This window comes from Myotis daubentonii, chromosome 2 (genome assembly GCF_963259705.1).
Source record: "Myotis daubentonii chromosome 2, mMyoDau2.1, whole genome shotgun sequence".
NCBI lineage: Eukaryota > Metazoa > Chordata > Mammalia > Chiroptera > Vespertilionidae > Myotis > Myotis daubentonii.
In genome coordinates, this window is record NC_081841.1 from 127,762,640 (window position 1) to 127,789,836 (window position 27,197).

Genomic DNA, 27,197 nt, shown 5'->3' on the forward strand with positions numbered 1-27,197 from the left:
TCTGTTGATTACATATATATTTTTTCAGGCTGTTGATTTATATATGCATGTACACATGCAATATATCTTTTTTGAATGAGTAGTATGGTGTATAAACATCATAAAAGTTTAATGTAAGCCACCAATCAACATCATAAATGTTTAATGTAAGCTACAGAGCCACTGATGACTATCTGCAACAAGAGTTAAGTTTCTGATTTTCCACTTGGAGCATCTTGTGCCTTTGCTGTGGTAAGAATTCTGTCCAAGCACCCCGAAGGACAGGTGCTGGTGATGGTCTTTGGCACTTACCCTGGCAGACTGAGCTTCTTTTCCTTGAGTACTTGTGTGATTACAAGTAGAAGAAGTCCCGGGAGAGGATGGTCTGGACAATGCTACCACCCCAGCAATGAGGTCAAAGAAGCCCTTAAAGTAGAAGTGCCAGGCACAGTTGGCGAGGTAGAGCTCCTGGTAGATGCCCAGGAAGAACAGGTAGTGGGTGGTGATGGTCTCCGCCTCCCAGTCTTGCTGATCATGAAGAGCTGCAGAAGGACGGCCACCGATTCCTGGTAAATGGAGAAGGTCCACGGAATCTTAAGAGGAGAGAAATCACGATTAACTAGAAATGAGCGGTCCTCCCACAGGGACCACCAGAAACTCCACTCAGAAGGTATCATGGTTTCCATCATAAGTTGCCTTAAACTTCATGTAGATCAGGTACACTGTTGCATAGGAGCAGGCAATGTAGATACGCTTCCTAGATGTACTATACACTGAGTGGCCAGATTATTATGACCACCCCAATCAGTATTTCACTGACACTTCCAAAAAATGAACATTGAAAACTTCCTAAGCAAATACTCTCAAGGTTTTATTATTATTTGCATAACTAATTCACTTCATTGTACTTATGAGGTGGTCATAATGATCTGGCCACTCAGTGTATAATGAAATAAATGAAGTAAAAAGATCCAGGTATGGAGTTGTGAAGACCAGTGCAAAGAGAAGCTGGCTTTTTCCAGAAATACCGGTGCGGGAGCGTGCCTTCCAGCTCTTCAGCAGCAGGATGAGGATGGCTAGGTGGGACAGGTTCAGGTCAGCAGGGAGATGCTCAGGGTGGCACCAGGGGCCCCTGGGAGGAAGCTGCGAAGATGGAGAGAGCGGGAGACGTGGCCAGGGGCATGGCCAAACTCCCCCTTTTCTTTTTCATTTTGCTTCATATTTGGAGAGGAAGAAAAGACATCCATTCTATTAAACCTTAATTTTCATCTTGTAGCTGTCACCTGATTGTCATTGGCACCAATGTTATGCCAACAGGAACTCCCAATTTGGGGTGCAGTAAAGAAGGAAACATTTTATTCAGTGCAAACAGCTCAGTTGTGATGTTGCATGCTGTGAGGAGGCCCTGGGGTGAAGTACCTCTCAGGCCAGACAGCTCTGCTCTGCTCTACCCCACCTGCTCCAGGTCTTCCTGCCCTGTGCCAGTTGGCTCCAGGGAGATGTCTTTGGTGTTTTAGCTGCAGTGAGAAACACAGTCTTCAGTCTTTGGTGGAAGAGTAAGTGCAATGTCCCAGCCAGAGGGAAGCCGTTTTAGACAGAGACAGACAGAAGTCCCTGCCCCTGGTGTCTGACTAGCCCATTTTAATGCAAATGAAGTCTCCAAATGCTCACAGTTTGATTGGTCCAAAAAGCACTATCCTGATTGGTCACAGTAGAACTGCTTTGATTAGTGAAGAAACTGACAGAAATATAGCTGCACAGCTCTAATCGGAAAAAGAAAGTCTTAGTCCCATTGGTTGAAATAGGATTCTAGGAACCCCTTTATAAGGGCTGGCTCAGAGGGCAGGAACACAGTACAGACAGGCAGTTCAGTACAGAAGGCAGGTTGTTCAGAGCAGACTGTTCCCTGAAATGCAGTTTATGTGAAAGGTCCCTGTGTAGAAATGACGGCTATGCTCTATTTTCTTTTTTAATTGATCCCAGTTAGCCACCAGGAGCTCTTCTTAGTAAGTATTTTATTTCTTAGGTTCCACACAGCTTATTGTCTTAATCAACATGTCACAGCTAAGTGCATTAATTTCTGAGGAAAATTCTAGCAGGTTCTTGTAACTGTTCATGAGCTGTGGCTATTTACTGCAATTAAAATTTTCTGTCATGACCTGAAACAAACTTTATGTGTTTAATTGGCAGGAAGGTTAAAGAAATAGCATTCATAAGTGACTGTATCCTTTCTTGGCTCTTGGGGATCTGGGATAAAAGGAAGAAGGTCAGGGATCATGAAACAGTAACCACCCAAAACCAGTTAAAATTTTATCTGAGCCCAAATGAGGCTCCAGCACAATAGTGTGCATTGAAAGAGAGGCTGCCAGGGCTTTGGAATGCAGAAGCTTCTGGGGAGAGAGGTAGGAAAACCTGGTCTACAAAGGGAAGGTTCCCGTCAAGAATGCAACCAGACATTATGAGCCACTCACTGTATTGTTAGTCATTGGGGCTCCATGGAAAGCTTGGAACATTGAAGGAAGGGAGCTGACTCCCTGGAAGCAACTAAACAAGGACTAGGAGTTTGAGTCACTACTTAGCTCTAGTTTGGTGCTCTATACCCAATCCCTCTCCACTTTCCGACTCCCCATCTGTAAAATAAAAGAAACAGATACTAATTTACCTCCTAGGGTGTTTTTGTAGCATAATGTCTAAAACAGGCTTGGAAGGAATAAATGGAGTAATCTGAGGCCACAGTTAAGATCAGTTAAGTGGAGAATTAAAGTTCATGATGCTTGAAAGAAAGAATGCAAAACCCCAGATCTACAGTGTCCTGTCCCTAAAGAAACAAGGAAAATATAAAAAAGAAAGAAATGGGCCAAAACCAGTTTGGCTCAGTGGATAGAGCGTCGGCCTGCGGACTGAAAGGTCCCAGGTTCGATTCTGGTCAAGGGCATGTACCTGGGTTGCGGGCACATCCCCAGTGGGAGATGTGCAGGAGGCAGCTGATCAATGTTTCTCTCATCGATGTTTCTAACTCTCTATCTCTCTCCCTTCCTCTCTGTAAAAAATCAATAAAATATATTTTAAAAAAAAAAGAAAGAAAGAAAAGGGAAAACTGAAAGAAGAGCCCAAGGGGCATGATATGCTTCAGAGGTGAGATAAGGTCAAATGGAGTCTGTAGATCAATGCCAGGCATGCACTGAGAACCTCGAGGGGTGGCAGTAAGTTTATAAATTATAAAATTTACAAGATTAGGAAACAGTTATGATTGTAGGTGGCAATGGTAATTGAGAGAAACAAAAGAAAAAATTTATGTCAGTCTGTATACAGAAGGCAACAGAATCAGATAAGAGGAAAAGAAGCAAAAAAGATAAAGGAAGTGGAATATATAGGATATATGCAAATTCAGCATAAAATCGTGTGCGCACACACACACACACACACAAACTTAGTTTGTTTAGAGTAAAAAACAACAACAACTAAACTAAAAGAAACAAAAATCCTCAGTTGTCCTTCCCCAACAAAATAGATTGCTTGAATTAAATAGACAAATTGGTTATCTGGTTGCTTTTGGTCTTGGAGATTCTGAGGAGGACCAAGTAAAACAAAATGAGTCATGGATCAGAACCATCTAATTTGTCTGCAGCGAAAAGCAGAACAAAGCAGATGTTTATTCCCTCTGGCTGAAGCCACAGACATGGAGGGAAAATGATTGCATTGTGGGAAATTAAGCAGGAGAGGTTAGGGGCGGATGGTTCTCTAGTAGAGTTGGCAGCAGACTGTGAAAAGTAGACTGTGCCAAACAGAGCAAAGGGACCGATGCCGCCTTCCTCTGCCAATGATAGTGCCCAAATCCCCGATGCTGAGATATGTACAGGGGAGCAAAGCATAATAAAGTACTGATTTGGAAACCAACCCAGATACAATCTTATTTTTCAGGCAATATGAATGAAAAATAAGCTTTCAGGATGAAGTCTGACAGTTGACACACCCATTTTTTTTTCATTTCAGCATATGATTAGATAGCCAAGGCAAAGGCACATGAAATCGAAGTCACTAGCATCCTGGTTAGATATCAGAAAATGCCTTTCATAGCATGATCATCTTCCACGGAATTTCAAAACCGGGGTGTTTCTCAGTCGCACTTGAATAATTTGTGGCTTCCGGGAAGGCATAAGGCTTGTTTTAACTACACATGTACTGGATACTGAATGTTTTTCTTTGAAACTCAAGAGAAAAGGTTCAGCAGAAAGTAACAGTCCCACACACTTCCTGCTCCTGTGCCTTTTCTACACGGATAACATCACATTCCTAAGTAGGCACAGCAGGTAGACAGTCCTGTGAAGATGGGCAAAATTCTCCCAGATCTCTGTGTCTTCAACACATTTTCTTTCTTTGAACCCTTTTCCAAAAAGAAGAAAATTTTCCTAGCAATAAGGCTTTGGAATAGATGAATTAGACATAGAAAATGCCCTGGCTTGATTGCAGTCTTATCTCAGATGAAAGTGAAGAAGAGAGGCGGGAAGTGGGGTAAGTGGAGGGAGCCCTGCCTCAACAACTGGCAGCACTCGTGGTTCAATTCTCCTCAGGGATGGATCACTCTTAAATCAAGACATTAGGCAGTGGGCCCTGAAAAAGTAGTTTTGGGACATATCTTAGTACCTTTCACCAACGGCTAATATCTTCTATGACATATAACCATTTTAAGGTCTACAAATTAATATGCTATTCAATAAAAGAGCTGTCTATAAGCTCAGAGCAGCAAATGGAAATTCTGGGGGATTTTTCAAAGTTCTCACATTAAAGGAGATGGGGACACATCATATTTTCTTAGTTTGAGAAAAAAAAGAACCAATATCATTTCCTAGGAAAATGGTGTTAACCTCATAATTGGTATGCCCTTGATTCCCTAACCACCCTTACCCTGCCCTTTTGTTTTTCTATGAAATATAAATGAATACAATTTTCCCTGGAAGTGAGCCCTAAGGCTAAATTTTATGCTGCTTATTTGAAATAATTTAAAACAAATATTTTTGTGAACTTTGGATCCTCAAATTGGGAAGAAATGTTTATAAACAGACACTAACATGGTTGATGACATAGTTATCTAAAAAACATAAGCCTTCCTTCCATCTGGCCCCATGAAATAGTATTTGTAAATGATGAATTTGTGTGTAAAGGAACAATTTCCTGTAAATCAATGTACCTTACTTTAGATTTCAGTTTAATACCTAAAACCCTCCCCTTGGAAAACAAACGTCATACAAGTTACGTATGATCTTCCTAGAAAAAAAGGCATGTTATTTGGGTGATTTAACTAGATTTTCAATGCTGTCTCATTGGACACCTGCATTTCTCAATAAAGTTCCAATTAAACCAAGATAGTAGAATAAATTTGGAATACCTATGTTGATAATAAATGGACACAGACAGATTCTTTGGGCATTTTCATTGTAGGCTGCACCCTAATAAACAAATAACAAATGCTTTTAATGACACCATTGCCATGAAATGGCTTTTGGTTTTCTAGTTTCATACCTTCTCAGAGCTATTTAAGTTATTAAACAGAAGAAAAATAAACAAGGGCTGCTCACCATGATTGAGGACAAGCATGATGGAGCCAATCCACAGGAAAATCCTTCTTGATTTTCAGTCATACTATCCCTGGCTGGGAGCTGAAGCTAGTCTCACATTTTAGTTGTGTGAGAATAGCAGATTTCAGGGGGTGGGGGTGTATTTGTCAAACTGTTGTATGATTCTGGTTGTCTGTTAAAAGAGAACAGAGCAAAATCATTCTCTTATATTCAGAAATCAAATTCCTCACTCCAGAAAATTTAGATATTAAGTAAGTACATTGTTGTTTCATGCCACTCAGGAATCTTTGCACCAATTGGGAGAGAGATGAATACACCAAAGGGCATTTTGACTTTGGAGCATGTAGTTACATCCTAGAAGCTGCAGCCTTTCGCACAGTTCCTGGGAGCATGAAGAGCTGTACAGATCACGGAATCAGTAGAGGGAGGCCACAAACTAAGTTTAGTGGCATTTTCTATTTGTTAGGAGAAAACAAGAGAAGGTGAACAATGAAATTCAGTGAGCTATTCCTCAACTCCCTGTTTCTTTCAGAAGCATTGACTCATGGGTCATTTCCTGGGAATTTTTAAAGTTCAAAACTCCTTTCTTCTGGAATATAAATAGGATTACAACCTGGGCTAGGATTTTGAAACTGGTTTCTATAATATCAGATATTAGCAGTAGGTCTTGTTCCATGACTATTTAGGTATAATTTGGCAAGTAATTTTATTCAGTCCTCATTTTTGCCTCCAATAAAGTGATGACAAATAACCTGCAAAGGGTCTTATAAAAAGAAATATGGACATTTATATAAATTATTTTTCTCCTTATATTAAAATAAACACAAAATACTTTGTAGGGTTATTATTTTTATTTTCAGTAACATTAATCCCAAGACAAGCATGATTGTAGTATCTTATATTTCTGTAGTGCTCTATGGTTTATAAAGCATTTTTCACATGAACTAACTCATTAGATGTTTATGAAAATACTAGAAGACAAACTAGATAGATCTTATTTTTCCATTTCATAAGTAAAGAAATGAAGAACTAGAAAGGTTATATGATTTACTTTAGGCCACACAGTCTTGAAAAAGGACTTAGCCCGTCTGGAGTGGCTCAGTGGTTGAATATCAATCCATGAACCAGGAGGTCCCTGGTTCAATTCCAGGTCAGGACACATGCTATATCCCCAGTGAGGGGAGTTCAGGGTGCCTATTGATGTTTCTCTCTCATTGATGTTTCCATCTCTCTATCCCTCTCCCTTCCTCTCTCTCTAAAAAATCAATAAAAACATATATATACATATATATATATTGACTTAAAAACCCTGGTTTATGATAATTGTCAATTAGTCTTTCACTCCTCTTGGGTGTCAAAGTTTTATCAGGTCGCTAAATTTGTCTGTACTTCCTGAGCTAAGTTGCTTAAAATCCTAATATTCTGATTTTTCAAGTGTTGCAATTTTAGTACAGAAATAAAACTGTGACCAGTCTTCTGGGTTGTGAACCTAGGTGTGAAAGATCTGACAGCATGGTAAAATTCAAACTTGATGTCTCATAAACAAACTGACTTGATAGATAGGGGATTTTAAACTCTGAGCATATAATAGAAAGAAGTAATAATATGCAACCATTTATTCTGTGCAAAACTTATTGAATTTTTCCACAGCTTGCCCTTTAATAGTTCCTCAGAGTCTTCTTGTAGAATAAGTTACCACTCCTCTGGCCTTACTTTTTGGTCTTAGGGTAGACCTCTAATAAAACAAGACCATTCAAAATCTCTTTCCAGAGAGTAGTGGGCCTGTAGTGGGTATATTTCTGGAGTGATGGTTCTCATCACATGTATTCCAGAGCAGAAGAACATGAGGGAGAGAGAGAGAGAGAGAGAGAGAGAGAGAGAGAGAGAGAGAGAGAGAGAGAGAGAGAGAGAGATATCTTGGGAGAAGAGATGAGAATTAGAGGGAGTCCTGACAAGATTTCCAAATCCTAGACAAGATTTCTAAATCCTAGTTCTAGTGCCTTCCTAGGGACTTGTGAAATTCCTGCCATTGGGTTCTGGGATACAGGTCTGAAGCCTTACTAATATAAGAACTTACCTGTATTCAAAGTGCATAAGATAACCTTTCAATCCAGCTAAAACAATTGTTCAAAGTAAGTGCCTTCTCAGACAGAATATTTTACATTCAGCTCTTTAATCCATGCCATGCGTCATAAACACAGTGAAGCATTTATGTAATTACGTGAAGGATAATGGAAATTAAAAGGAGGAAATGTGGTCTAGTGGTTAAATTTGCAGACTAAATGTCAGGAGTTTTGTTTCTGTTTTTTATGTGACTCTTAGGACATATACTTAGCTCTTTGCTGTCAGCCCTAAAGTTACAATAAGTTTGTCTCCTACTTAGCTGAACATAGATAGACTTTGATACTCTGGGACCTCTTGAGTAGTAGAAGATGCCCTTGCAATTGGAGAAGTCTTAAAGCCTGTGCAGAGTGAAGGGCTAATTTCATAGTTGGCCCATGCTTCATTATTCACAAAACAGAGGACAGTATAAATCATGCTTGATAGGTCCAGCTTCAATTATGGGAATTAAAGCCAACCCACTTTTTATCATGTGACATAGTTACCAGCTCAACACAGAAAAAAAATTGTGTTGTGGAACTGACAGAGTTTTGTATATATGTGAAAAGAGACAAGTGCTCTTTTTAAACGCTACCCTTCTGCTTTCATAGAACATTTATTTGTCTTTCAAAATCATGACATGACAGCACTCTTTAGTAGAAAATCCTTTAAATTTCCAATTATGATTTTCTGATTTGCTTAGAAAGGTCATCAAAAGTTCCCACTTACAGATGACATAATTGTCTATGAAGAAAATCCCCGCCCAGAGTGAGCAGAAGGAAGGAGATAATAAAGATTAGAGCAGAAATAAATGACATAGAAACCAAAAAAAAATACCTAAAATCAATGAAACCAAGAGCTGGTTCTTTGAAAGGATAAACAAGAATGATGACCCTCAAGCCAGGCTCACCAAGAAGCAAAGAGAGAGGACCCAAATAAACAAAATAAGAAATGATAGAGGCAAAATAACAACAGACCCCACAGAAATACAAATGATTGTTAATAAATACTATGGACAACTCTACTCCAACAAACTAGACAACCTGAAGGAAATGGATATATTCCTAGAAAAAGACAACATTCCAAAACTCAATCAGGAAGAATCTAAAAATCTCAATAGGCCAATTACTATGGAAGAAATTGAAGTAGTCATCATAAAGCTTCCAGCAAACAAAAGCCCAGGACCAGACGGCTTTACAGGGGAGTTTTACCAAACATTCAAGGAAGAACTAAAACCTATCCTCCGCAGGCTACTACAAAAAATTCGAGAGGAAGGAACACTTCCAAGCTCATTCTATGAAGCCAGAAGCACCCTAATACCAAAACCAGGTAAAGACAACACAATGAAACAGAATTATAAGCCAATATCCCTCATGAACATAGATACCAAAATCCTCAACAAAATCTTAGCAAATCGGATCCAGCAGTACATCAGAAAGATCATACACCATGACCAAGTAGGATTTATCCCAGGGATGCAAGGATGGTACAATATTTGCAAATCAATAAACGTGATACATTACATAAAGAAATTGAAAGAAAAAAACCACATAATCATATCAATTGATGCAGAAAAAGCATTTGATAAAATCCAACACCCATTTTTGATAAAAACTCTCAGCAAGGTGGGAATAGAAGGATCATACCTCAACATAATAAAAGCCATATATGACAAACCCACAGCCAACATCATACTCAATGGACAAAAACTAACACCATTTCCCCTAAGGACAGGAGCAAGACAGGGATGCCCATTCTCACCACTCCTGTTCAACATAGTACTGGAAGTATTCACCATTGCAATTAGACAAGAAGAAGAAATAAAAGGCATCCAAATTGGAAAAGAGGAAGTAAAAATGTCTTTATTTGGAGATGATATGATATTATAAAAATATCCCTAAAGACTCCATCAAAAAACAATTAGACTTAATAAAAGAATTCGGCAATGTAGCAGGATACAAAATTAATGCCAAGAAATCTATGGCATTTCTATACACCAATAGTGAACTTACAGAAAGAGAGACTAAAAAAAACAATCCCATTTACCATCGCACTAAAAAAATTAAGCCACCTAGGAATAAACTTAACTAAAATGGTAAAAGATCTCTACTCAAAAAACTACAGGAAGTTGAAAAAAGAGATAGAGGAAGACATAAACAGATGAAGAACATAAAATGTTCTTGGATTGGTAGAATCAACATCATTAAAATGTCCATACTACCCAAAGCAATCTTTAAATTCAATGCACTTCCCATTAAAATACAAACGGCATATTTCACAGACCTAGAATGAACTCTCCAAAAATTCATCTGGAATAAAAAAAGACCCTGAATAGCTACAGCAATCGCGAGAAAGAACAAAGTAGTAGGTGGGATCTCAATACCAGATATCAAGCTGTATTACAAAGCCACTGTTCTCAAAACTGCCTGGTACTGGCACCAGAACAGACATATAGATCAATGGAAAAGAATAGAGAGCCCAGAAATGGACCCGAAACAATATGCTCAATTAATATTTGACAAAGGAGGCAAGAACATACAATGGAGTCAAGATAGTCTCTTCAATAAATGGTGTTGGGAAAATTGGACAGATACATGCAAAAAAATGAAACTAGACCACCAACTTACACCATAAACAAAAATAAAGTCAAAATGGATAAAGGACTTAAATATACGATGGGAAACCATAAAAATACTAGAAGAATCCAAAGGCAACAAAATCTCAGACATATGCCGAAGCAATTTCTTCACCGATACAGCTCCTAGGGCATTGGAAACTAAAGAGAAAATAAACAAATGGGACTACATCAAAATAATAAGCTTCTGCACAGCAAAAGAAACCATCAACAAAACAACAAGAAAGCCCACTGCATGGGAGAACATATTTGCCAATGTTATCACTGATAAGGGTTTAATGTCCAACATTTATAGGGAACTCATACAACTTAATAAAAGGAAGATAAACAATCCACTCAAGAAATGGGCAAAGGACCTAAATAGACACCTTTCAAAAGAGGACATTCAGAAAACCAAGACACATATGAAAACATGCTCAAAGTCTCTAATCATACGAGAAATGCAAATCAAAACAACAATGAGGTACCGGAGAGAAACCAAGATGGCAGCATAGATTAACGCCGGAGATTGCTGCCTCAAACAATCACTTCAAAAAACAACTAAAAGACGGAACGGACACCATCTAGAACCAGAGGAAGGCTGGCTAAGTGGAAATTCTACAACTAGGAGGAAAGCGAATATCATACCCAGACTCAGAGGAGGTGCAGTGCTGAAGTGAAATACTAAGGTGTGGAGTGCAAGCGGAGCGGCCTGGAGGCAGAGGGCACGGTTGTTGTTTTCAATCGGGAGGGAGTTTCAGACTCTGAGCTCCAGTTCCGGGCAAGTCTCTAGGGACCCAGACTCAAACGGGAGAAGCGGGACTGTCTGGCTTCGGTCGGAACTCGACAGCAGCTTTCTCTTCAAGGTTTGCAGCGGTTGCTGGGACTCTGTGAGGCAGAACCCCTAGGGACGGAACTGAGAGCAGCCATAACTGCTAGCTCCAGCCCGCCCTGTAGATCCCTGGGGACCCGCCCTGCCCAAGCTCTGCACAGAGCCATTTGCCGGATAGCCTCAGGCAAATGCTAGATTAGCACCGCCCTAGAGACCCAGCACAGAAGCTCTCCCACTGCAGACACAGCGGACTCTCATAGCCAGTAAGCCTGGAGGTCAAATCACCCCTGGTATTGCCGACAACAATCAAGGCTTAACTACAACAAGACTGCGCACAAAGACCACTAGGGGGTGCACCAAGAAAGCATAAAAAATGTGAGACAAAGAAACAGGACAAAACTGTCAATGGAGGATATTGAGTTCAGAACCACACTTTTAAGGTCTCTTAAGAACTGTCTAGAAGCCGCCGATAAATGTAGTGAGATCCTCAAGAAATCTAATGAGACCCTCAATGTTATGATAAAGAACCAACTAGAAATTAAGCATACATGGACTGAAATAACGGATACTATACAGACTCCCAACAGCAGACCAGAGGAGCGCAAGAATCAAGGCAAAGATTTGAAATGTGAAGAAGCAAAAAACACCCAACCAGAAAAGCAAAATGAAAAAAGAATCCGATAATACGAAGATAGTGTAAGGAGCCTCTGGGACAACTTCAAGCGTCCCAACATCAGAATTATAGGGGTTCCAGAAGATGAGAGAGACCAAGATATTGAAAACCTATTTGAAGAAATAATGACAGAAAACTTCCCCCACCTGGTAAAAGAAATAGACTTACAGGTCCAGGAAGTGCAGAGAACCCCAAACAAAAGGAATCCAAAGAGAACCACACCAAGACACATCATAATTAAAATGCCAAGAGCAAAAGACAAAGAGAGAATCTTAAAAGCAGCAAGAGAAAGAAACTCAGTTACCTACAAGGGAATACCTATATGACTGTCAGCTGATTTCTCAACAGAAACTTTGCAGGCCAGAAGGGAATGGCAAGAAATATTCAAAGTGATGAATACCGAGAACCTACAACCAAGATTACTTTATCCAGCAAAGCTATCATTCAGAATTGAAGGTCAGATAAAGAGCTTCATAGATAAGGAAAAGCTAAAGGAGTTCATCACCACCAAACCAGTATTATATGAAATGCTGAAAGGTATCCTTTTAGAAGAGGAAGAAGAAGAAAAAGGTAAAGATACAAATTATGAACAACAAACATGCATCTATCAACAAGTGAATCTAAGAATCAAGTGAACAAATAATCTGGTGATCACAATAGAATCAGGGACATAGAAAGGGAATGGACTGACTATTCTTGGGGGGGAAAGGGGTGTGGGAGATGCGGAAAGAGACTGGACAAAAATCGTGCACCTATTGATGAGGACAGTGGGTGGGGAGTGAGGGCGGAGGGTGGGGCGGGAACTGGGAGGAGGGGAGTTATGGGGGGAAAGAAGAGGAACAAATGTAATAATCTGAACAATAAAGATTTAATTAAAAAAAGAAGAAGTTAAAAAAAAACAAAAAACAAAAAAACAATGAGGTACCATCTCACACCTGTCAGAATAACTATCCTCAACAAATCAACAGATGACAAGTGCTGGAGAGGATGTGGAGAAAAAAGAACACTCGTGCACTGCTGGTGGGAATGCAGACTGGTGCAGCCACTATGGAAGACAGTATGGAATTTCCTCAAAAAACTAAAAATGGAACTCCCATTTGACCCTGTGATCTTACTTCTAGGAAAATATCCCAAGGAAACTGAAACACCAATCAGAAAGGATATATGCACCCCTATGTTCATAGCAGCACAATTCACCATAGCTAAGATCTGGAAACAGCCTAAGTGCCCATCAGTAGATGAATGGATTAGAAAACTGTGGTACATCTACACGATGGAATACTATGGTGCTGTGAAAAAGAAGGAATTCTTGCCATTTGCAACAGCATGGATGGAACTGGAGAGCATTATGCTAAGTGAAATAAGCCAGTCAATGAAGGAAAAATACCACATGATCTCACTCATTTATGGATAATAAAGACCATTATAAACTTATGAACAAAAATAGATACAGAGGTAGAGAAGCCTCGAACAGACTGTCAAACTACAGTGGGAAGGCCAGGGAGGGTTGTGGGTCAGGAGGGGAGGGTAAGAGATCAACCGAAGGACTTGTATGCATGCATTTAAGCATAACCAATGGACATAGGACACTGGGGGGGTTACGGGAGGCCAGGGGATTGTCAAGGTTTGGAAAAAAAGGAGACATATGTAATACTCTTTGTAATACTTTAAGCAATAAAACAATTAAAAAAAAGATAATCCCCTAAAATAATACTTAGGTATCTTGTTAAACAAAAATAAAATATGTACAGGATCTGTATACTGAAAGTTTTCAAATGCTGATAAAGAAATCAAAGAATATCTACATAAATGGAGAGATATACTGTGCTCATTGGTGGGAAAATTTAAGATAGTAAATATATCAATTCTCCCTAAACTGATTTATAGGTTTAAGGTTATTCTTATAAAAACTAGAGGCCCAGTGCATGAAATTCATGCACGAGGCAGGGGGGTTGTCCCTCAGCCTGGCCTGCACCCTCTCCAATCTGGGTCATCCCTCTCACAATCCAGGACTCTTGGCTCCTAACCACTCTCCTGCCTGCCTGCCTGATTGCCACTAACTGCTTCTGCCTGCCAGCCTGATTGATGCCTAACTGCTCCCATGCCAGCCTGATCACCCCAAACTGCCCACCACTGCCAGCCTGATTGCCCCCAACGACCCTCCCCTGCCAGCCTGGTCTCTCCCATCTGCTCTCCCCTGCTGGCCTGGTTTCCCCCATCTGCCCTCCTTTGCTGGCCTGGTCACCCCTAACTGCCCTATCCTGCCGGCCTGGTGGCCCCCAACTGCCCTCCCCTGCTGGCCTGATTGCCCAGAACTGCCCTTCTCTTCCGGCCATCTTGTGGCAGCCATCTTGTGGTAGCCATCTTGGCTGCCATCTTTGGCGGCTATCTTGTGATGTTGTGAGGTCATTGTGCAAGGGTGCGAGGACCACCTAGGCTTTTATTAGTATAGACTAGAAGCCCGTTGCATGAATATTCACGCAATAGGCCTTCCTTCCCCTGGCTGCTGGCACCAGTTTTCCTCCAGCACCCAGGACCCAGGCCTTTGATCTGGCCGCAGCAGAGAAGCCAAGCTTTGAGGCTAGGCTTCTCCATTGCAGCTGCAGTGAGGCTTGGTTTCTCCACTGCAGCCAAGCCGCTTCAGTCTTCAGTCTTCAGTATTCAATCTTCAATCCAGCCAGAGCCTTCAGTCTTTGCTCTGTGCCTGTGTCTGCAAATTAACTGCCATCTTTGTTGGGTTAATTTGCATACTTATCTGATTGGCTGGTGGGCATAGCGGAGTGGCACCAATTTGCATGTTTCTCTTTTATTAGTATAGATACTAGCAAAGCTTTTTGGTATACATAGACAATCTTATTCTAAAATCTACATTAATAAAAGAGAAAGATGAAAATTGACCATGCCTTTGTGACACCCACCAGCCAATCAGGAGTGAGTATGCAAATTAACCCAACAAAGATGGCAGGTTAATTTGCATACACAGGCACCAAGCGGCTAGGGGCAGGGTGGCTGCTTACATATATGCTGGCGCCAAGTGGCCTGGGTCCCGGGGATGTGTGTCCTTGGGACCCAGGCTGCTCTGAGCCTGTAGGCCCATGTAGAGGCCCCAAGCAGCTGGGGTCCCGGAACGAGCCCTGGAAACTCCGGGCCTACATGCACAGGCACTGAGCAGCCAGTGGCAGGGCAGAAACACCCTCTGCATTGCCATGGTGGGCCTGTGGGCAGTGCTCATGTGCCGAGCGGCTGGGGCACTCTCACTGCCCTGGCCGCTCCTGGCCTACCCACCCAGGCAGGCCTGGGTCCCAGGGATGCCACTGGAATGTCCGATCCTGTCAGCCCAGCCAGAGGCAGGGGGCTGAAGTTCCCAGTCCTTTGCGTTTCTGCAGCCCCTGGACCTGAAGCGAGAGCCAAGAGTGCCGGGAGCACCAGAAATGCTGGGAATCATAGTTCTGGTGGCAGATGCATTGTGTGATCTCCTAGACACTAGAGCAAAGTGAGCCTGGAGCAAGTTACTGTTGCAGGTGGGGGATGGAGGGAAAGCAAAGGTGAGAGACAAGTAAAGTCAGAGTGTCAAGGAAAAATTAAAAGGAAGATATCCTGCAACTTCTATGAAATCTCTACCAATGAAGCAAATTAAAAAAATAATAAAAGACCTCTACTATTCTGTGAGCACCAGACAAAACTGGGTTGGAGTCTCAGACAATTCGCTCATAGGATTGCAAAGACAGACAGAAGCTTCCGGATTGGAGAGGGCTCCCCCGAGTGCTCCCAGATTGGAGAGGGTGCAGGTTGGGCTGAGGGACCCACCCCCCATGCACGAATCTTCGTGCACTGGCCCCCTAGTGTATATATAATAGCTAAATTAACCTTGATAAAAATAAAAAAAAGAGAAGAACCACTCTGCCTGCTCTTGAGGCTCACTGTAGAACTCTAGTAATCAAGACAGGTGGTGGTATTGGCAGCGGGATAGGCATATACAACAATGAAACAGAATAGAGAACCCAGATGTAGACCCATGCAAATGTGCTCCTTTGATTTTTTTGGGAAAAATGCAAAAGCAATTAAGTGAATAGCTTTTTCAACAAATGATAATGAAGCAATTGGAGTATCTATAAGTAAAAACAACAACATACAATCAAAAAAGTAATCCTCAACCTAAACATCAGGCATTATACACAAATTAATTAAAAATGGATCACTAACTTAAAAATAAAGTGTGAAAATATAAAACTTTTAGAAAAAAACTTAGAAGAAAATATTCAAGATATATATATTCAATATATCATTGTCAAGATAGGCAGAAAGGCCTTAGACTTGATTTCAAAAGTGTGATCCACAAAAGGAAAAACGGGTCAAATAGACTTCATAAAAATTTAAAAGTTTTACCAAGCAAAAGACCCTGCTAACAGGATGCAAAGACAAGCTGCAGACCAAGAAACAATATTTGCAAACTACATATTGACAAAGAACTACTATCTGGACTATATAAAGTTATCTGAAAACTCAATGGTAAAAAAAAACAAAACAGAAATAATCTAATTAGAAAAGAAGCACTATAGGTGATTTATAGGCAAATACATATATGAAAAGATGCTCAGCATCAATAGCTATTACGGAAATGAAAGTTAAAACAAATGAAATTCCACTCACACCTATCAGAATGGCTAAAATTAAAAAGGAAAAAGAATGGTTACAGTACCAAATGTAGTAGATAAAGCTGGGTTACTCATACATTGCTGGTAGAATTTAAAATGATACAGCCACTCTGGAAATAATTGGACAGTTTCTTATAAAATGAAATATTCAATTACCACATGTTCCAACAATTTCAATTTTTTGGGATTTATCCCAGAGAAATGAAAATGTACACCTGGGAATCTTTTTAAAATCCTGATTTCTGGGCCTCATCCTCCAGAAATTCTGTTTCTTTGTTACTAATGTTGTGGCCTCACCTCATAACAAAGAAACAGAATTTCTGGAGGATGAGGCCTAGAAATCAGGATTTTAAAAAGATTCCCAGGTGATTCTAATGTGCAACCAAGGTTGAGAATCACTGAGTTAGACAATAAAAAGGAATAGACTGTTAATTCACACAATAGCTTGGATAAATATCAAGTGAATTATACTGAGGGAGAAACAACAATATCAGAAAGGGTTACATACTGTATTAATTTTCTGTTGCTCCAGTGATGAATTACCACAAACCTAGTGGCTTAAATAACACAAATTTATTATCTTACAGTCTGGATGTCAGAAATCCAAAATCAGTCTCTAAAGCCTTAAAAATTCATGATGTGTACAGGGTTGCTTCCCTCTTGGAGACTCTGAGAAATTCAATTTCCTTGATTTTTTTAGTTTCTAAGAATGTTGACAGTCTTTGCCTTGTGACCTCTTCCTGGTGTCCCTCCAACCTCTGTCTCTGTCACTGCATCCCTGCTTTCATAACTCTGATCCCTTGTCTCAGTCTTATCAGGTCTTTTATGATTATACTAGAGGCCTGGTGCACAAAATTTCCCTCTCGCAGTCAGGACCCCTCGTTCCTTACCGCCTGCCAGCTCGCTGCTCCTTACCACTCAGCTTGCTGCTCCTTAGCGCTTCCACAGAGGCTAGAGAGGCTCCCACCACCACTGCTGCACTTGCCAACCATGAGCCCTGCTTCTGGCTGAGTGGTGCTCCCCCTGTGGGAGTGCACTGACCACGAGGGGGCAGCTCCTGTGTTGAGCGTCTGCCCCCTGGTGGTCAATGCGCATCATAATGACTGGTCATTCTGGTCATTCTGCCTTAATGGTCACTTGGGCTTTTATTATATAGACTAGAGGCCTGGTGTACAAAATTCATGCATGAGAAGGTGGGGGGGGGGCCCTCAGCCCGGCCTGCACACTTTTGTAATCTGGGACCCCTCAGGGCATGTCCGACTGTCAATCAGGCTTAAACCGGCAGTCAGACATCCCTCTTGCACTCCGGGACTGCTGGTTTCTAACCGCTTGCCTGCCTGCCTGCCTGATCACCCCTAACCACTCTGTTTGCCTGCCTGATGCCCCTAATTGCTCACCTGCCTGCCTGATCACCCCTAACCACCTCTGCATGCCTGCTTGATGCTCCTAACTGCTCGCCTGCATGCCTGATCACCCTTAACCACCTCTGCCTTGGCCCCAGGTCTAATTAGCATATTATGTTTTTATTATTATAGATTACTAGAGGCCCGGTACACAAAAATTTGTGCACTTAGGAGGGGTGTCCCTCAGCCTGGCCTGTGCCTTCTTGCAGTCTGGGACCCCTCAGGGGATGACCACCTGCGGGCTTAGGCCTGCTTCCTGGGGGATTGGGCCTAAGCTGGCAATCAGACATCCCTCTGGCAGCCAGGCAGTCCTCGAGAGATGTCCACTTGCCAGCGGGGAGCAGACCTAAGCTGCAATCAGACATCCTTAGCGCTGCTGAGGAGGCAGGAGAGGCTCCCACCACCACTGCTATACTGGCAGCCATCAGCCTGGATTGTGGCTGAGCAGAGCTCCCCCATGTGGGAGTGCACTGACCACCAGAGGGCAGCTCCTGCATTGAGCATCTGCCTCCTGGTTGTCAGTATGTGTCTAGTGACCAGTCATTCCCAGTGTTTCTGCTGTTAGGGTCAGTTTGCATATTACCATTTTGCTATATAGGATAGAGGCCTGGTGCACAGGTGGGGGCCAGCTGGTTTGCCCTGAAGGGTGTCCTGGATCAGGGTGGGTGTCCCCCGTAGGTGCCTGGCCAGCCTGGGTGAGGGGCTGATGGCTGTTTGCAGCTGGTCACACCCCCTTCAGGGTTGGGGTCCCCACTGGGGTGCCTGGTCAGCCTGGATGAGGGGCTGAGGGCCGTTTTCAGGCTGGCCGACGACTGAAGCTCCCAGCCTCGCCTTTTTTTCTTTTTTTTATTCTGGTATTTATTTACCTTCTATAATTGAAACTTTGTTGCCATCACTGGAGCTGAGAGCTGGCTCCTACTCGCTCCAGCTCTGAAGCCATGGCCTGCTGAAAGCAGGTATCTGGGGTTTGTTTAGCTTCTATAATTGAAACTTTGTTACTTTTGGAGCTGTTGCTTTCGGAGCTTAGAGCCGGGCCACGGCAGGCAGGGAATCTTGGCTTCCTCCATCACTGGAGCAAGCAAGCCTCCTGCTCGCTTCAGCTGCGTGGCTGCCGGCCGCCGTCTTGGTTGGGTTAATTTGCATATCATGCTGATTAGCCAATGGGAGGCATAGCGAAGTTATGGTCAATTACCTTGTTGTCTATTATTAGATAGGATTATAGATTGGCCCCATCCAGATAATTGGGAGATTATCTCAAGATCCTTAGCATAATCAAATCTGTAAAGTATCTTCTACTATGGAAGGTAATGTGTTTACAGGTTCAAGGGTTTAGGATGTGAACATCTTTGGGAGGCCATTTTTCAGTCTGTCACCTAGACTGCTTGATTCAATTTATATAATATCGTTGAAATCTCAACATTATAGTACTGGAGAACAGAGTAGTGGTTGCCAGGGTGAGGGAGAATGGGTAGGTGTAGCTATAAAAGGGCAACATAATGGCCCCATGTGGTGTTGAAACTTCTCTGTATCTTGATTGTGGTGGTGTGTACACACACACACACACACACACACACACACACACAAACACACACGTGAGCATAAGTCAAACTGGACAAATTTGAACAAGTTAAGTGAATTGTATCAATGTTAATATCCTGGTTTTGATACTTGAACTATGGTTTTGTGAGATGTTATTTTTTATTAAGGGAAACTAGGTAAAAGGTAAATGTAATCTCTATTTCTTACAACTGCAAGTTAATCTATGATCATCTGGAAATAGGAAGTTTAAAAAACAAAACAAAACAAAAAAAACTCAGAAAGTCATACTTACTATTGTAGAAATATAATAATACCTTTGGTTGGATTCCAAACCCATCTGGTCATCAGAATTATTTGGGGAAATTGTAATAATACAGGTTCCCTGATCTCCATCTCTAACACAAGTGATTAGAATTTGATAGAATAAAGGCCAGGAATCCCCTCCTTTAAAAACTTTCCAAGTGATTTATTATCAAAGAGGTTTAGAAATCACTATATTATATGATTTGCTGCTTTTCTCAAAACAGTTTTCATGTGGTATTTTTAGTTTACATAAAATTTCAAGAAGCACATAGGTCCATCTTACCAAGATGACAGTAGAGGAATAGATAATCCCTCTCCACATAGTCTTCAGATGGAGTTATGAATAAGACTAGGGAAAACTGAGTAAGAATGGAGAAAACATGAGATATTGGGTATACAAAATTATCAGGTAGACAATTCCTGTCTGAATTAACCTACTAGAAAGATGGCTGTTTTGAGGTTCTCCCTAGCAGGTGGTAGAGGGGAGCTGTTGCTTGAAGGAGAACCCTAGCAAGGCAGAGGTAATAAGTGTGGATATTAAAAGGGACACATTGATTAAAGATGCTCAGGGTTCTGCTCTGAATGTTCAATGTACTTATGTTATTGTGCATGATTATTTGAAGGCTCTACTTATAGCTGTAAGAGTCAGGGTATAATGAGAACCTCCATTTTAAGATGCCAAATAGGTGAGAAAACCAAAATAGCCAGATACAAGAGCTGGAGAGGAGAACTGATATAATGACGAAGGTAACTTGAAATTTTATGAGTGAAAAATTTTAGAGTACTTGGGTGGGAGCCAATAGAAATGTCCGTTAAAAGATAATGTGGGTCTATTGTGCCTGGTGACATAAAATAGGTGTTGTATGAATAAAGTGAGAACCCTATAATTTATGAGCTGACACTAACTCATTTCAGTTAATTTGGAAACTTCCCCTAAAAAGCAGGACCTGTGTCCTATCCACAAAGTTAATAAAAAAAAACAAAACCCTGATTGGGGTAAATTAAGATAAATAGGCAATTAAAATTAGATGAAAGGACAGTGTACCATATTTCTACACAAGTTTGAGTATTAATAATAACCAGATACGTGCTAATTGTTACTTTCCTGATTGCTGCTCATTTATCTTAACACTAAAGAGGTCTAAGATCCAAGATTAAGGCAGCTGATATTTGAAACTTCATCAGAAAACCCGGTGTGGTGGGGATTACCTATCCTATTACCCACCTTAGGCCGAATTTGCCCAATGTTTCTAAGGGTAGAGGGAATAGGTCTTATTATTCCCTGCTCCTGCCTATATCCCTCCATCGGAAAGGCAGCCAGCTGGAGCTATAAAAGATGCTCCCCTATTCCCACCAGATGCCCATCACTTAATAAAGGGACACCCTTCTCTGGTATCATTTCCCTAGAACCATGGTCTCTGCAAGTATAGCTGTAGTCACTGACCATATATGGAGAGAAATTAAGACTTCTGCCAGCAATATCTATTAAGAAATTAAGTGACAGTAGATAATATTCATTGTGAGAATTTAATGGATTCTGGACCACAATCTACTGTAATGTACCAGCCTCAGGGTATGTAATATTTGTTAATGTTCTTTTTATTAATAACACTAGAGGCCCAGGGCACAAAAAATTGCAAGAAGGCACTCAGCCTGGCCTGTGCCTTCTGGCAGTCTGGGACCCCTCAGGGGATGACCAACTGCTGGCTTAGGCCTGCTCCCCAGGGGATTGGGTCTAACCTGGCAGTCAGACATCCCTCTGGCAGCCCGGGAGCCCTCGGAGGATGTCTACTTGCCAGCGGGGAGCAGGCCTAAGCTGCAGTCGGACATCCTTAGCGCTGCTGAGGAGGCGGGAGAGGCTCCCAACACCACCGCTGTGCTGGCAGCCATCAGCCTGGATTGTGGCTGAGCAGAGCTCCCCCTGTGGGAGCACACTGACTACCAGGGGGCAGCTCCTGCATTGAGCATCTGCCCTCTGGTTGTCAGTATGTGTCATAGTGACCAGTCATTCCCAGTAGTTCTGCTGTTAGGGTCAATTTGCATATCACCCTTTTATTATATAGGGTAGAGGCCTGGTGCATGGGTAGGGGCTGGCTGGTTTGCCCTGAAAGGTGTCCCGGATCAGGGTGGGGGTCCCGCTGGGATGCCTGGACAGCCGGGGTGAGGGACTGAGGGCCGTTTTCAGACTGGCCACACTCCCTTCAGGGTGGGGGTCCCCGCTGAAGTGCCTGGCCAGCCTGGGTGAGGGGCTGATGGCTGTTTACAGGCTGGCCACAGCCCCTTCAGGGTGGGGGATCCCACTGGGGTGGCTGGCCAGCCTGGGTGAGGGGCTGAGGGCTGTTTTCAGGCTGGCCACACACCCTTCAAGGTGGGAGTCCCTACTGGGGTGCCTGGCCAGCCTGGGTTAGGGGCTGATGGCTGTTTTCAGGCTGGCCAAGCCCCCCAGCAGGACCCTCACCCCATGGGGGTGTGGCCAGCCTGGGTGTAGGGCTGAAGTCTGTTTTGAGGCTGGCCACACACGCCTGGTGACCGAAGCTCCCAGCCTCTCCTTATTTTTTCCCCCCCTGGGATTTATCTTCTATAATTGAAACTTTGCAGCCTTGAGCGGAGCTCAGTGCTCATCAGGGCATGTGGGAAGCTTGGCTTCCTCCATTGCCGGAGGCAATCAAGCCTCCTGCATGTTCCAGCTCTGTGGCTGTTGCCATCTTAGTTGGATTAATTTGCATACTCGCTCCTGATTGGCTTGTGGGTGGCTTCAGCATAGCGGAGGGACTGTTAATTTGCATGTTTCTCTTTTGTTATATAGGATTTTCTTTAAATATGTTATAGTCAAAGTTCTTGAGAAGGGAGCTGTTGCTATTTTATTGAGCTGTTGAGAAAAATTGACTATTTGGGTGGGGAGCAGAAGTGCATGACTTTGGGAAGATAATCTAAGTCTATTGTGTAACTCAAATGGAATGGGAGTTTCGTGAATGGGAGTGAGCAATCTACAGCCCATCAGCAGGCCCCATTAATATACAACTGGGGAGGTGTCTCAGTTCTGCTTTCTGGTCCTCACAGGGTGGGGAGGAAACAGTTTTCTCCCAGTGAATACTGGGCTTGGAAACAGGGCATTTTAGAGAGCTATTGTCTCTGTGGTTAAATCCTTGATATTAAATCCACACTTCATGGAAAGAGATATGACTTATTTGGTGAGGATCTTCTCACTGTCAACCCCCATCCTATTCTAAACCCTTTCCTATACCTCCTTATTACCCTTATTTAAACCAAATCACTGGTCTGGTCTGAAAGACTACAAGAATCCAGCATCTCACATCTTAAGATCTAATCCTTAATGACTGGCAGTTTTTTAGTTTTTCTTCATTTAATTCTGTGGATCAGACCTTCCAGATCTTTGGGGCATGTACTTTATGTACACTACACATTGGCATGCCCATGTCATAACGCACTAGAGTGGAATGCCAAACCATTAGTCAGCCAGCTGAAAGGTGTAAAGAATTTAGGTTATTGCTGGATATACCTACAATTTCCTACAGGTGAGCAATTCATACAATACTGTACTTAAAATTCCAATACCATTGTGTTCAGGAGTTTAGTAAACCTTTTGGGATCTAAGCCAACCTAACTCTCTCATACCTTCCCTTTCATATCAAAAGGATAAAGGCCAACACTGTCCTTCTATAGTCTTAATGTTAGCTTTTCTTTTCCTGGGTCAGGGACTTTCCCTTGGCCTAAGAAGCTCAACCCAACACCATCACCCCAATCTCACCCAACATCTGTACCAAGTGCCTTGGATGTGAGATAACATTTAATTAAATCAGTAAAAACTTGGCTGTGATCTGAAACACGTACGAATACAAGGATTGTGTCTCATCCACCTGGATACTATAGGATTAATGTGTTGAAATAAGAAGGGAGATCCTGTGACAAAGATCAGATAAACCATAAACACCACAATTTATTCCTCCCTGGGGATGTTTAATAGACCAGACCAATTATTCTGTTGCTCTGGTGTTTTAATTCCATATCAGTAACAGAGGCAGAGAATTAAATGGGTTTTCAGTGACACCTCAAGTCCCTAGCTAGTTCCCCACATCTAACTCCATTTTCTAGTAAATGGCTGGTTTATATATCACCACAGTTGCCAGGAGCTACATTTTTTCATGTCATTTCCTGATTATAGGTACTTGCATTCTGTAGAGCTTTCCAAATGTGTGTTATTGTTGTTGTTGTTTTCAGATAGTTGTATATCCATTATAGAATAGCCCTGTCAAGGGTATAAAAATACCTCTTTTGAATGTATAGAATATCATCTTTTAGGTGTGAAATGTTTAATAGTATGTGTAATAGTATGCACTTGAGGGCACATGCTTTTGAAAATTGATCATGGAATTCTCTTTGGGACTTGTCAATCTAGTTTATAAGAGGTCCAAGTTGATGCAACCTATGTAGGGCTTACAGTAACTGACCAGAGAGGGTGGACACTAGGCAACAGCAAGGCCCACTACACCTGGACTACTTCTCTCAGACTACCACCATACTGTCCTTCACCAAATATTTTTTGTGTCAGTCTGCTCCCTATGACCTCACACATATAGCACTGTCCCATTTATCTTCTCTTATATTATTTCATCTTCAAAATTGTCCATTTGCTAACATCTACACTAATAAAAGACAAAGATGCTAATTGACCATACCTTCACTATGCCCCAAGCCACACCCACCAGCCAATCAGAGTGACTATATCAAATTAACCCAACCAAGATGGCAGCCAGCAGCCACGGAGCTGAAGCAAGCAGGAGGCTTGGTTGCCCTGGTGATGGAGGAAGCCAAGCTTCCCGCCTGCCCTGGCGGGCTGTGGAACTCTGCTCAAGGCAACAAAATTTCAATTATAGAAGATAAATAAATCCCAGATACCAGCTTCCAGCCAGCCTCCACTGGGAGCTTGGGTCGCTGCGGGGCTTGGCCACCCTGCAAACAGCCATCAGCCCCTCACCCAGGCTGTCCAGGCACCCCAGCAGGACCCCTCACCCTGAAGGGGGTTTGGCCAGCCTGAGAACAGCCCTCAGCCCCTCACCCAGGCTGGCCAGGTACCCCAGTGGGGACCCCCACATTGAAGGGGCTGTGGCCAGCCTGCAAACAGCCATCAGTCCCTCACCCAGGCTGTCCAGGCAACCCAGGGGGAACCCCCACTCTGAAGGGGCTGTGGCCAGCCTGCAAACAGCCATAAGCCCCTCACTCAGGCTGTCCAGGCAACCCAGGGGGAACCCCCACCCTGAAGTAGCTGTGGCCAACCTGAAAATGGCCATCAGCCTCTCACCCAGGCTGGCCAGGCACCCCAGTGGAGACTTCCACCCCAAAGGGGCTGTGGCCAGTCTGCAAACAGCCATCAGCCCCTCACCCAGGCTGGCCACACCCTCATGGGGTGAGGGTCCCCTCTGGGGGGCTTGGGCAGCCTGAACACAGCCATCAGCCCCTAACCCAGACTGGCCAGGTACCCCAGCAGGACCCCTCACCCTGAAGGAGGTGTGGAAAGCCTGAAAACAGCCCTCAGCCCCTCACCCAGGCTGGCCAGCCACCCCAGTGGGATCCCCCACCCTGAAGGGGCTGTGGCCAGCCTGTAAACGGCCATCAGCCCCTCACCCAGGCTGGCCAGGCACTTCAGCAGGGACCCCCACCCTGAAGGGAGTGTGGCCAATCTGAAAATGGCCCTCAGCCCCTCACCCTGGCTGTCCAGGCATCCCAGCGGGACCCCCACCCTGATCCAGGACACCTTTCAGGGCAAACCAGCCAGCCCCTACCCATGCACCAGGCCTCTATCCTATATAATAAAAGGGTAATATGCAAATTGACCCTAACAGCAGAACTACTGGGAATGACTGGTCACTATGACACATACTGACAACCAGAGGGCAGATGCTCAATGCAGGAGCTGCCTCCTGGTAGTCAGTGCACTCCCACAGGGGGAGCTCTGCTCAGCCACAATCCAGGCTGATGGCTGCCAGTACAGCGGTGGTGGTGGGAGTGTCTCCCACCTCAGCAGTGCTAAGGATGTCCGACTGTAGCTTAGGCCTGCTCCCTGCTGGCAAGTGGACACCCCCAAGGACTCCCAAGCTGCCAGGGGAATGTCTGACTGCCAGCTTAGGCCCAATTCCCTGGGGAGCGGGCCTGAGCCAGCAGGTGGTTATTCCCCAAGGGGTCCCAGACTTCGAGAGGGCACAGGCCAGGCTGAGTGACCCCCCGCCCCCCGCAGTGCACAAATTTTTGTGCACCGGGCTTCTAGTGCTTTATAATACCCTAACTTCCAAATGCCTGCTCCTTTCTACCATCAACACCCAATTCAAGTTCCTCTTCCTCATTCATTTAATAAATATTCAATTGACATGCTAGAGTTTAGGTACCTACTGATGAATAAACAAGCATGCTCTCTGCCCTGTGGAACTTATAGCCTATTGAGGAAGTCAAACAATTAACTGGAATACAACCAAATAAGAAATAAAGACTGAACAATGAGAAGAATAATAGGTAGAACTTACTTAGCGAGGGTGGTGACATTTAAGCTAAGACATGAACATTGAAAAGAAGTCATGTGTACTTTGGTAGAGAGAGTGGGGACAGAACATCTGGCAGACAGAACAGCATATGATGTGATTTGATGTACACTTTAGAAAGCTACCTGTGGACAACAGATGGGAGAAGGACAGAAGATTAAGTGGAGAGACCAGTAGGTGACCGTAAAAGTAGTCTGAAAGAAAAGTGATGGATGAGAGGGTAGCAGTGAAAATGGAGAGAATTTACAATGTTGGATTGGATATAAGGTGTGAAGGATGGGGAGGAGCCAAAAATAGATAATCCCCAATCAATTTAAGCCTCTATCTACTCTTTTAGCCTAGTATTCAGTAAAGATCAAAACATATTTGTTCCTTTTCTATTTTCTCTGAAGACATAGCAATTCTATACACCACTTGTTTGCCAGTAACTCAGGTTATAACCTGTGACATCTCTTTCACTGTTTTTTAAACAAAGATACTGGAAAATATAATCAGATAAACACAAAAATTTATATAACATTTCATCCTAGGAAACAGCCCACATTGCTCTTTGAAGAGATGATAATTTCTTCCTGGGACAGCAAGTTCATAATCACTATAAGGAAGCATCAATTATAACATCTATTTTTTTAAATTTTATTTGGCATTATTTTCTTGATTAATTATATACTTACATTCTAAGGTGATATTAATTTTTGGTGCTTTTTCCAAAGGCTCAAGGCATATTTCATTCATGACCCTTACTCATGATTATAGACCAGAAAGTAAATAGTAGAATTGCACTGGTGGGGAATATAAAGAGGCTAAGCTAGAACTGTGTGTCTGGAATGGATGAGCACATTGCAAGGGTTCAGTCAAATATTGTCACAGTCTGACTAGTTCACACAGCAGAAGCAGAGGAGTCTGTTGGAGGTTGCAGAGAGGGAAAAAGTTGATGAGCTGCTAAAGGAGGAAGCCAAGTGAATATTGTTC

The 27,197-nt window shown here is 42.9% G+C and overlaps 1 pseudogene; it reads right to left on the reverse strand.

Annotated features, from left to right (window-relative positions):
- Window positions 1-287: 287 nt before the first annotated feature.
- LOC132226678 (ER lumen protein-retaining receptor 2-like) overlaps window positions 288-27,197 on the reverse strand; it is a 61,717-nt pseudogene continuing 34,807 nt past the window's right edge.